A 12,545-nucleotide genomic window follows, 5' to 3' on the forward strand; every position below is an offset into this window, starting at 1 on the left:
TCACAGAACTGTCGTACTTGGAGACCTTTCGGCTAAAAAAGAAACAAATCTGTGTGCTTCCACATCCTTTGTATTCCTCTGATTTATTGTCGTGTGACTATTTCCTATTCCCAAAATTAAAATTGGCCATGAATGGAACATTTTATGACAATGTTACACACGTCCAGTTTGCTGCGATCAGGGTTATTGAGGCGATTCTGAAAAATGACATTAAAAGCTCTATGCTAGCATTAGTTATACGTGCCCAGCGGTGTATTGATGCGGAAGGAATGTATTTTAAATAAAAAATAACTACAGTTGCTAAAATACCTAATTTGTTTTGTTTAATTTAAAAAGTTCCGTTATTTTTCCCACATGCTGTGTATACTAATAAAATAATGGTGTGATTAATGTTTGGAGTATAGCTGATATGTGGCATTTTATGTTTTAAAAGAAATGTGATCAAGATAAGATTTAGTGTATTATGTAACCCTAAAGGTTCGTTAATACATTATATATATATAACCATTAGTATACATCATATTTAAGTACGTATCTATATTTTTTCACAGTATTTTTTCTTTTGCTATTTCAAAATTAGCATATTCGATTAGTATAGAAAAATTTAAGGAGTTTTTAAGCTTATTACCTAAGAATTTTGGGAATGCATTTTCATCACCATGAGAAATTCAGTAGACAGCTATTATATTACAATTTTCACAACATTGTATATGCACAAATTCATTCCACTTGCGTCCGCAACGTCCAATTTTGTAACCTGATCTACATTTACTTATTCGTTTATAAAGGTCATTAGACCATCTGCTCGAATTAAAGTCCTTTACGCACAATAACAGTGATAATTAGGTAAGTTAATATTACACGTAGACTCACTTGTGCAAATTCTCGTCAAAATAATTACATCCACACATAGTGTTATACAGGGTGTTTCAAAATGAACATAGAATTTTTAAGGCTTTGCAATATTTAATACATTTAATGTACAACTACAAATAATGCATCAAATGAAACCATTTTTGCTACAAGCAGTGGCGTATTTACGATTTTGTTTCGAGCGGGGCTTTGCTAACTTTCGGGGGGGCTTTGCCTGAAAATGTGAAAATTCTGCAAGATATTTCATATACTTTACTATAGTAAGATTTCGGGGGGGTTAAGCCCGGAAGCCCCCCTAAATACGCCACTGGCTACAAGTATTCAATGTGAGCACCATTCGTCGATAGGCGAGTTCTTCCAAGACCTTGATCAGTGTGTTTGAAGTAATTTTTGCAACAACTGCTTCAACCTTCTTTCTTAAATTCCTCGATCTCCTTACAATTCTCCACATAGACGTCAATGGAGTTTTAATTGACGACTATCCTTCTGAATTGATTTATTGGGGAACGTGTGAAAGACTCTCTCAATCGTTCAACACGTTCTTCAGTCACTCTTGGTTGTCTTATACTCTTCCCTTTGTACAGACAATAAGTGTTTTCAAACTGATGATACGATCTATGGATGTTATCACTTGGAAGATTGCAATTAAACTTAATACGGAAAGCCCGTTGCACTGTAATTACAGATTCAGTTCCTGCAAAATGTAAAACATAAAAAGCTTTCTGCTCATTAGTCGCCATTTTTGCTACTAGCACTTTCTAATGGCAGATAGAGGAAAGAGAGCATGCGCACGCTTGTGTACAAAACTATTTGAGTTACGCTTTCATTTGATAAAAATGAAATGAAATCTTTGAGTTTTACGTCCCACGGTTATGCCGGTTAGGCTAAAGGAGACGGTGATGATGAGAGATGAGTGAAATGGTGGAATGAAGAAAGTGGAAGGAAACGGGAGAACCCTGAGAAAACCCACGAGCACGGTGTTTGTCCACCACAAAGTCCACACGGCGCGAGCTGGGATCGAACCAGGGACCCCAAGCACCGGAGGTGAACACTCTACCAGTGAGCTACCGCGCCCCCAGTTTCATTTGATGTTATTTACAATTGTAAGATAATTGTAATAAATACTAGAAAACCTTATAATCTCGATATTCATTTTGAAACACCCTGTATATTTTGCAATATTATAAGAAATTCATCTAACTTTTTCCTTATTCTTCTAATATTTGGATGTACAATCCGCGGCAAAAAACCTGCAACATGAGGATGTAAGTTTATTGTGAAACTACGCCTAACAGCACAGGGAATGAACATAACGTCTAAGTGGAACGAATCACGTCAGGATAAACCTTGGCCTCCTCCCGTGCACACTTATTTTGAAGCAAAAGACTTCGGCATTTCACAATAAACTTATATGCTCATGTTGCAGGTTTTTTGCCGCGGATTGTACAACTTAAGCCTCATTTATTTCTAGTTGTAAAATATGTCTACATTATCACAGATATTTGTTTCTATTTCTTGATAAAGACTTCTGTATTACTAATAATCTGTTCCATTAAACATGTATGCTTCTTTCTTTTTTGTTCCGAATCCTTAATTTTGAAGTTTGCCGATCTACATGTTTAACATGTATCACTAGAGATGGCTTAATTTCCATCAGTAACACTTACCATCATCACACATCCACACAGTTTGTTGCAAATTGTTCTGTGTCAAAAAGTACTTTCCGGTTATTAGCTGTTAGATATTCGTTTACGTACACGCAGTCATCTTGGAATTTCATTTTTATTTCTGAGGAAAATTACACTGTGTTCTGACAGTATTTCTGTATGCAAGTATCCCTAATTGTCTTCTATGATAATGCCCCAATAATCGCTCTTATTTTGTCCCTTCATGAAGTGGGGACCTAAATGATGTCTGTATCTCTCCAGAGATTTTATCTCCATTCTACATGCTCCTCCCACTTCTATCACGGTATTCTCTGTTTTCTTCTTTCATCTCAGGAACTTCTACAATTTCTAAATTTTTCAGTGACTGCATCTGTTATAGATGGCCTAATTTTCCTTCTAACTTTTCAACAGTTCCTTGTAGGTTGCGATTAGGGATGCATTCGAGTCGAGTCGAGTCGAGATTTAAGCCTGTCTCGACTCGTCTCGAGAAAATGTTGTCTCGACTCGTGTCTCGACTCGAAAATATGTTTCTGTCTCGACTCGACAGTCTCTGTCTCGACTCGACTCGAATTCGAGTCGAGACGTCTCGAAATTCGAGTCGAGACAAAATGTACGAGTTAAAATATACGCACACATCAGCCAGACCATCATGACTACCTACCTAATTGTCAGTATGTCAACTTTTGGCATGGATAAAAACGGCGACACCTCTTGGCATACACGCAATGATCCTTGATAGGTCGCTGGAGAGAGCTGGCACCACATGTGCTCACTCAGTCACCTAATTCCCGTAAATTCCGGGAAGGGGGGCGATGTGTTCTGACGTCACGTTCAATCACATCCCACAAGGGACATCACTCAAATGTCCGACTCCAATTTCAATGAAACTTTTTTTGCTGATAGAAGGCATGTATGCATCATTACTTGTGATGACAAATTTTTGCCATGGTGCATGTTTTCTATTTTTTAAAATAACTTTCAAGAGTTGTGATGTGGTTATTAGAGATTACCACAGAAGTCCCTTACTACCCTTTGTAAACGGAGCGTAAATGAAGAAAAGTGAAGAAAAACCATGTGGATACATATAAGTCCTGGGGGGAAGTCGTATGGTAGATATGACCTTGATGGCAGCCATCTTGAAATCCGCCATTTTGAATTAAGGTCAAGTTTTCAAAATGGGAATAGGGTAATATGATACATAATTTCGGGCTAGAATTTAATTAGAAAAATAATGGTGAGATTAGTTTTAAGATACACCCATTTGGGGGAAAGTTACCGGCATATTAATTGTTTTTACTTACTGTGTGCGTAAGATCCTTCTTACTTTCGTCTCAAGACCTGTAAATCGATCGCAACGGCAGAGCCCGGTTTCGCACTAGTGTTTAGAAATCTTTAAACTCACTTGAGGCAATATTTGTGGATTATTGTATTGTATTTTGCCTTTAATTAAATTTGAACCCACTTCATGATCTTGTGTAAAGTATCACTAAAAGAGAGTTTCTGTTTTTATAGAGAACGTAAGCATAGCAATTATAAAAGGTGAGTAAGGTGCGTATGTATTTATAAGAAAGTTTATTTTACGAGTCTTTTGTGGTTCCGCCAACCCATTCTTTAGTTGTTTTATTTTCAAAATACTCATATCTCATTAATAAAAGAGCTATTATAAAATCTCTTACCAGTATTCTTTAATACTTATAAAATTTTATTTATTGTAAAAGCACTGGCGAGATATTTCTTATCGCCCACTAAAATTATGGTGGAGCTCCTTCGTGGCTAACGGTTAGCATACTTGCCTTTGGCGTGGGAAACCTGGGCTTGATTCCCGGTGGGAGTTCATGAGGTTCGGATTCCACGTTAATCAGTAGGTCCACGTCTCACATAGCCTCGCTGCTGAACGGGACGTTAAAATCAGAATCAATTCAACTCAAAATTAGGGTTTTGACTTTATTATGATGTTATTAGTTTAAACGCTCAACTGCCCAGTAATTATAAACATTGACTACATTATAAAATTGTAATTTGTGACGACTAAAATATCAGAAATTAAAGATTATTCTTTGGGTTTTGGAACATTTTGAAAAACGTGAAAAACTGGTACTGCACCGATACAACACACCTTTTGTATTTGTCATTGTGTAAAGGGATACAAACTAAAGAAGAATTACAACTTTATGAAATTGTATTAGGACTTATTATTTAGAAATAAACACCAAATAAGTGTAATAGTTCATATCCGTATCAAATACCAAGTTTATGATGAATCAACTACACAAAGTAGGATCCAAAAACGCTCATTGTAATTTGTTCCATCCTTCAGTCGAACCAGGAACTGAAACATAAAGAGTGACATTTTCTCTTTAAAGATACTTTGTCCAGCTAAGTATTGTGAAGGTTTATGTCAGTAGAAGGAATTGCATTCCATTATACAAGCGCAATTTCACAACTTTATATACACATTACTAAATATCGAACACCCTTGTCCATATGATTAGCGTACGCGTCTTTGGTGCGGGAGACCTAGGTTCGATTTCCGATGGGAACTCCTGTGGTTCTGAACCCACGCTAATTTGTAAGTTCACGTCTCATATAGCCTTGATGCTGAAAGGGACACTAAACTCTAATTTAATACTAAATACAAATATTTAAAGAAAAATGATGACGCACCAAGATGACGTGAATTTGGCTATCAAATCCATTTTGTGTTTTCAGTTATTTTCTAGTAGTATTTTTTCTAGGCATCCTTTCAAAAGACAGTGATGCAAATTTCGTAACTGCGAATTCCTGTTAGAAGCCATGAAATTATCCGATTAGATGCAAAATTTCCCGTCCACTAAAATAGATACCGTAAATTTACAATATCTAACAATAAATAATTTTGAAAGATATCGCTTTCGAGGGAAAAAATGAAGTGAAATCTTTGAATTTTACGTCCCATGGTTATGCCGGTTAGGCTAAAGGAGAGGGGTGATGATGAGAAATTAGTGAAATCGTGGAATGAAGAAAGTGGGAGGAACGGAAGAACCCCGAGGAAACCCACGCACACGGTGTTTGTCCACCACAAAGTTCACTTGGTACGAGCTTGGATCGAACCAGGGTCCCCAAGCACCAGAGGTGAACGATCTACCACTGAGCCACCGCGGCCCCGCTTTAGAGGGGCCATGACGTATAGTTGAACTCATTCTCGTAGTATGAAAGGCATTATTTATAATTATGCATGATAGGATCACAAACAAAATTTAAAAATATTATGTGCACTTTCTTTTAACAAACATTATATTGTCTTTTATGATGTGGAAGGGAATGTTATGTTCGAAAAAAAAGTCCTTAACACGATTCTTGTGCTACACACTGTATGTTTCTAGCCACAGAAAAGATGCAGCGATAGGTAGGCTATTTTTCAATTGCTTTACATTAGCTTGATGTTTCAAGTCTTTTGTGTGTTTCTGAAGTTCACTTTTACCACAAAAGAGCTCAATATTAACATGTCTTACATAGCTTTGGTTCGATTCTCAACACGGACTGCAACTACCCGTTAAATTGTGCATCCGAAAGGCACTCTTTGTTAAACCTCGCTTACACCGCTCATCTTAATAATATATATAACTTCACCTCGAAGCAAATGTTGCATTTCTCTCTTTCATCCTAACACAAAACAAAACTAACCACAGCTGTGACACGAAGGAGCTATTTCAAAAAGAAACAAGCTGTGCTTCATAGAGATGTGTACCAAATGATAGATGTATAAAGTATTGTTTTCTTTCCTGTTTATTGATATCAGTTGGTGTTCTTAATGAGTTTACTCATTAGTTTAGAAAGAGTATATATGGAATTTGGACATATGTTGTACGTATTCTCCTGAGAAATTGATGGGACCAGAAAAATTATAAGGACAGATGGAATAGGTTTAAGCGCATCTACGTGACTTTATCAAATATTTATTCTCCATAATGGTACCACGCGGAAAACTTGGTATAGGCCTACTTTTATCTTTGCCTCCCTCTGTTAGCTGTTTTGTATCATATATATCGGATGGTTTTGATATTTCTTCTGATCATTAAAACAACAATGGTACCTGTGTGCGTGCAGAAATGCAAAAGCACAAGGTAACTTCCTATTTGTTTTGGAAACAACAAACCCATTTCACGTGTGCGAGAGAAATTGAGCACAGCGAGATCGGGTGTTTACTCACGGTCAGTTCGCAGCAGGAGTCCATGGTAAAAATTTGGCTATCTCGAAAATACTCGCAAAACTTTACAAATACAAAAGACTGCGCTTCAAAGAAAGTTTAGACACAGATGTTTCAATTTTCTTTTAGCATCGTTCTTCAGCAAAAGAGTCGGTTCATTGTATTCGAAAAAGAGAAGGGAGAAAGGGTGAATTTATATTTTATGTGGGGGGTAACGTTGTAAGTAGTATAAACAATACATACCGCTTCCGACTCTGTACGCATACACTAGCCGCGGAGTTCACACACACACACAGAATCAGAGTCCTCACACACCAAGGGTGAGAGCTGTGCCACTGAGTCACAGCGGCCACGGGGCTAGGTCGAGTTCACTTTACGTTCATAGTTTCTTAGTACATAAATGTTACGATTATGAAATAGATTTTCCTTAATGAGCTGCATAAAAACAAAAGCTTTCGAAATGCATTAAACAATTAGCTCGATTTGAGTGTGAACTTAAAGTTATATCAGAGTGTAAATACGGATACGCACCAAAGCTCGAAAACTTAATACACTATTTCTCCTATATAGTCAGCATGTATCAAGCAATCATTCAGCTTTCATTTGAGAGGATGGAAATCGAAGGCCCCTGAACAACTATGTTACCAATGTGCGGAATGTATTTATCTTACAGTGAACTGCTTTGATGCCAAGTGGCCTAACTCCAAAATTGAAATTTTCCAGGAGTGAAAGTTGAAGTTCAATATCTCATGAACAAACCATATTTCTTTTATGTTGGGAACCAAAACCATAAAGTAGTAATCGCATGACTTGGCCTAACTTTTTGGCCCCTGGGTCCCTGCCTCAGGACCCATGGTCCCTGGCCGGGGTCAATGACCTAGGGGTACATAGGACCACCCCCTCTAAATTTTGGCAGGGGTACCTTGGCCCACCCCCTAAATTTTGGCAGGGGTACATAGGACCACCCCCCTTAAATTTTGGAAATTGCCAAATCTAAAAATTTGGTATGGTAGCCTAGGACAATAGTATGTACCTCTATTAGTATTGGGTGTCTATGTCGTTCCCTTTCATGAGTAAAAAATTGCCAAAAATTCAAATTTCGGAGGTTTTTGACCTAATTTATCCCCTTTGATGAGGTGTTATTACCCTATATAGTTATATGGGCGTATACAGGGGTCCATTACCTTTCATAGGACATGGGTATATTAATGCACCCCTTTTAATTTTTGGGAGGAGTACCTTGGCCCACCCCTTCAATTTTGGAAATTGCCCAATTTCAACATTGGGTATTATAGTATAGGACCCTAATATGTACTATGATAAATTCGGGTGGTCCACCTCATTCCCTTTTAGGGGTACATAGGACCACCCCCCTTAAATTTTGGAAATTGCCAAATCTAAAAATTTGGTGTGGTAGCCTAGGACCATAGTATGTACCTCTATCAGTATTGGGTGTCTATGTCGTTCCCTTTCATGGGTAAAAAATTGCCAAAAATTTAAATTTTGGGGTTTTTTGACCTAATTTATCCTCTTTGATGATGTATTATTACCCTATATAGTTATATGGACGTATACAGGGGTCCATTACTTTTCATAACATATGGGTATATTAATGCACCCCTTGAAAATTTTGAGAGGGGTACCTTGGCCCACCCCTTAAATTTTGGAAATTGACCAATTTAAACATTGGGTATTATAGTACAGGACCCTAATATGTATCATGATAAATTTGGGCGGTCCACCTCGTTTCCTTCCAGGGGCACAAAATTGCCAAAATATAAACGTAAGCAATACGTTATACCACGTGTTTGATTTTTGGTCGATTTTATTCCCTTTGATGAGATGTTATTACCTTATATGGTTATATGGTCATGTATAGGGGTCCATTACCTTTCATAAGATATCGGTATATTTGTACACTCCTTTAAAAATTTGGGAGGGGTACTTTGGCCCACCCCTTAAATTTTGGAAATTGACCAATTTAAACATTTGGTATTATAGTACCGGACCTTAACATGTATTATGATAAATTTGGGTATTCCACCTCGTTCCCTTTTAGGGGTACAAAATTGTCAAAATATAAACGTAAGCAATACGTTGTACCACGTGTTTGGTCTTTTGGACCAATTTATCCTCTTGGATGAGGTTCTATTACCTTATATGGTTATATGGTTATGTATAGGGGTCCATTACCTTTCATAAGACATAGGTACATTTGTGCACCCCCGGGAGGGTACCTTGGCCCAACCCTTAAATTTTGGAAATTGCCCAATTTAAACATTTGGTATTATAGTACCGGACCTTAACATGTATTATTATGATAAATTTGGGTGTTCCACCTCGTTCCCTTTTAGGGGTACAAAATTGTCAAAATATAAACGTAAGCAATACGTTGTACCACGTGTTTGGTCTTTTGGCCCAATTTATCCTCTTGGATGAGGTTCTATTACCTTATATGGTTATATGGTTATGTATAGGGGTCTATTCCCTATTATAAGACATAGGTACATTTGTGCACTCCTTTAAAATTTTTGGGAGGGGTACTTTGGCCCACCCCTTAAATTTTGGAAATTGCTCATTTTATATATTTGGTATTATAGTACCGGACCTTAACATGTATTATTATGATAAATTTGGGTGTTCCACCTCGTTCCCTTTTAGGGGTACGAAATTGCCAAATTTTAGTACAACCACGTGTTTGGTTTTTTGGCCCAATTTATCCTCTTGGATGAGGTCCTATTACCTTATATGGTTATATGGTCATGTATAGGGGTCCATTACCTATCATAAGACATAGGTAAATTTGTGCACTCTTTAAATTTTTTTGGGAGGGGTACTTTGGCCCACCCCTTAAATTTTGGAAATTGCTCATTTTATATATTTGGTATTATAGTACTGGACCCTAACATGTATTATGATAAATTTGGGTAGTTCACCTTGTTCCCTTTCATGCGTAAAAAAAATTGCCAAATTTTACTACAACCACGTGTTTGGTATTTTGGTTCACCCCTTGGATGAGGTCCTATTACCTTATATGATTATATGGTTATGTATATTGGTCCATTTCCTATTATAAGACATGGGTATATTGATGCACCCTTTAAAAAATTTGGGAGGGGTATCTTGACTCATCCACTCAGTTTTAGAAATTGATTAATATAAGCATTTGGTATCTTCGTACAGGTCTTCAATATGTACCACTATAAATTTGGATGGTCCACATCGTTCCCTTTCATGGGTAAAGAACTACCAAAAATCAAATTTCGGATGTTATTGACCCCTATTTAATACGTTATATGGTTTATTACCTCTATATGTTTATGTTCTCTTTTAAATTTGGGAATTATCAAATAACAAAATTCGGTAAACGTTTTCTAGGACCCATTGGTATTCCTCTTATGGCCAAATATTCAAAATTTAAAGGTTATTGACCGGCTTTATTATTGAATAAGTACAGGATTTATTACTTTTTCATAAGACACAGGTGTATTTGTGTACCAATCTTAAATTTTGGGAGGGGTACATTTCTTATTGTCATATCAATAATTGGTAATTGTTCTTTGGGTAAATCATTGTGATCACGTGATCAGTTATTGACCTATGATGGGATTAGGACATTGGTACATTTAAACTTTGTAGGATAATTTGAGAATGCATCATTGGTATTGATTATTCCCCGCCAAATATAAACGTAAGCAATACGATGTACCACGTGATTGACCTTGATGAGGTAGTGTACAGGGATACATAGCTATCCTTATTGAATCTTATGACTCATAGTCTTAAGGGAATATATGCTACAACACTGGCAAAGTTATTGTTAATGCAATTTCATTGGTTGATCACTATCTTTCGTGCAATCTGATTGGTTGATCACTATCTTTCGTGCAATCTGATTGGTTGCTGATTTTCAAATCTTTGCTGTATTCAGTTTTAAGTTTTGTTTAACATTTAAAAATCTTGGTTTCGTTCAACATTTTGCACTCACTGATAAATATGATCAAAACCGTTTATTTGTTAATCGAATAATTAAAAAACCGGATAAAGTTTGACGGTTAACCGTGAAACGTAAATTTTTTTAGTTTGAAAATTTTTTGTTTGAAAGTTTTTGTTTGAAAACTCTTGTTTCAAATTTGTGTTTGAATTTTTTGTTTCAGAATTTTGTTTGAAATTTGTTTCAAAATTTTTTGTTTGAAAATTTTTTTGTTTGAAATTTTTTGTTGCAAAATTTTGTTTGAAAATTTTTTGTTCGAAATTTTTTGTTTTGAAATTTTTCGTTTCCAAATTTTTTTGTTTAAATTCTTTTTGTTTCGAAAGTTTTGTTTGAAATTTTTTGTTTGAAACTTTGGTTTGACATTTTTAAAAGTTTGTGCACTCATTAATAAAGAACCGGAACTGTTAGAACTAAAACCTCTGTCAACATTGTGGTGCAATAGTACACGTCAGAATATGGGGTTGTACTTGAAATGAAAAAAAACACAATTCATTGAAATGGATCATTTTATTACACTCCACATACATCCATACCAGATAGTGGTTCTGGATATTGTCGATACAATGTATTTTGAACTTCTTGCACTAGTTTGTCTTTAGCATATAATTTTAATTCCAGTTGAAGTCTTTTAAGGTCTATTGCAATATCAATTGGTGGAAACTCAATGTCCATTTGATCACAAATAAACTGTTTATCAATACAGGTATGCACCCACGAACGATGTTGACAACCATCACAATATCTAGATACATGTTGTACAATATGCATAACACATTTTTCAAAATAGTACTTTTTCAGGAATATACTTGTTTTGTTACACACTTCCACTGCATGTTTCACACACTGAAATACGCTGATGAATTTGTTCCATTCTGTTTGCGTTAGATACACCATGTTGCGATGGACATGGAATGTCCTCTTTTTACGTAACAGCACCATCTTCTCTTCGAGGACTGTACGCATCACCACTTCATGATTTGAGCCTAATGATTTGACTATGGTCACATTTAGCTCATCATGAAAATAATCGTTCATTTGGTCGATTCGTGCCATTCTTCACAGGTCAGTTGTACACCAAATTGTTCTGCTTTGCCCAATCGAATCACTGGTTCAAATAGTCTAGCACTGATACCAATCATCACATGTTTTGTTTGAAATATATTTATTGGATAATAGCTTGCGAAGATGAACTCTTTATCGTTAGAAGTACACATCTTTCCTCCTGAAAAGCACTTGCTCAAATGATTTCGTGGGATGACAGTGTATTGGTTAATTTATAGAACTACGGCTGACGTCATAGGAAGGAATGTGCTGACGTTTGAATTCATGGTTTCATCACAGTTGCTGACGTCATGCTGACCAACCAAATTCATACAACTATGTCTGACGTCAAAGGAATGTGCTGATTCATGATTTTATCACAATTGCTGACGAATCCGGCTATGTACTAAATTCAAATTGATGACTTCGACCCAAGAATCCTTTGTAACATAAAGATACAGATCCAGTATTTAAGAAACGCAGCAGTTCTTCTTGTTTTGATGCCTCCATGGGAAAATATCTTGCTGGTAGAATTATATTCTTATCATTTTCAAGCTTCACTACGATTCTTAATCCAAACTTTGTAGGTATCATTTGGCTAGCTAAGATTCTATGAGGTACATTCTGTTGTAAATCAGTAATCTTGGTAAATGATTTCATCACATCACGTGTGTTTAGAAACTGCAGACAAGTAGCCATGATGACGTTATTATGAATACTAACTCCAACGATACTTATATATGATGCAAAACTGATGACGTTGCATTATCGTGTTCTGACGTGT

Source organism: Thermobia domestica, chromosome 15, assembly GCF_964235325.1.
Source record: "Thermobia domestica chromosome 15, izTheDome1.hap1.1, whole genome shotgun sequence".
In the NCBI taxonomy this organism is placed as follows: domain Eukaryota; kingdom Metazoa; phylum Arthropoda; class Insecta; order Zygentoma; family Lepismatidae; genus Thermobia; species Thermobia domestica.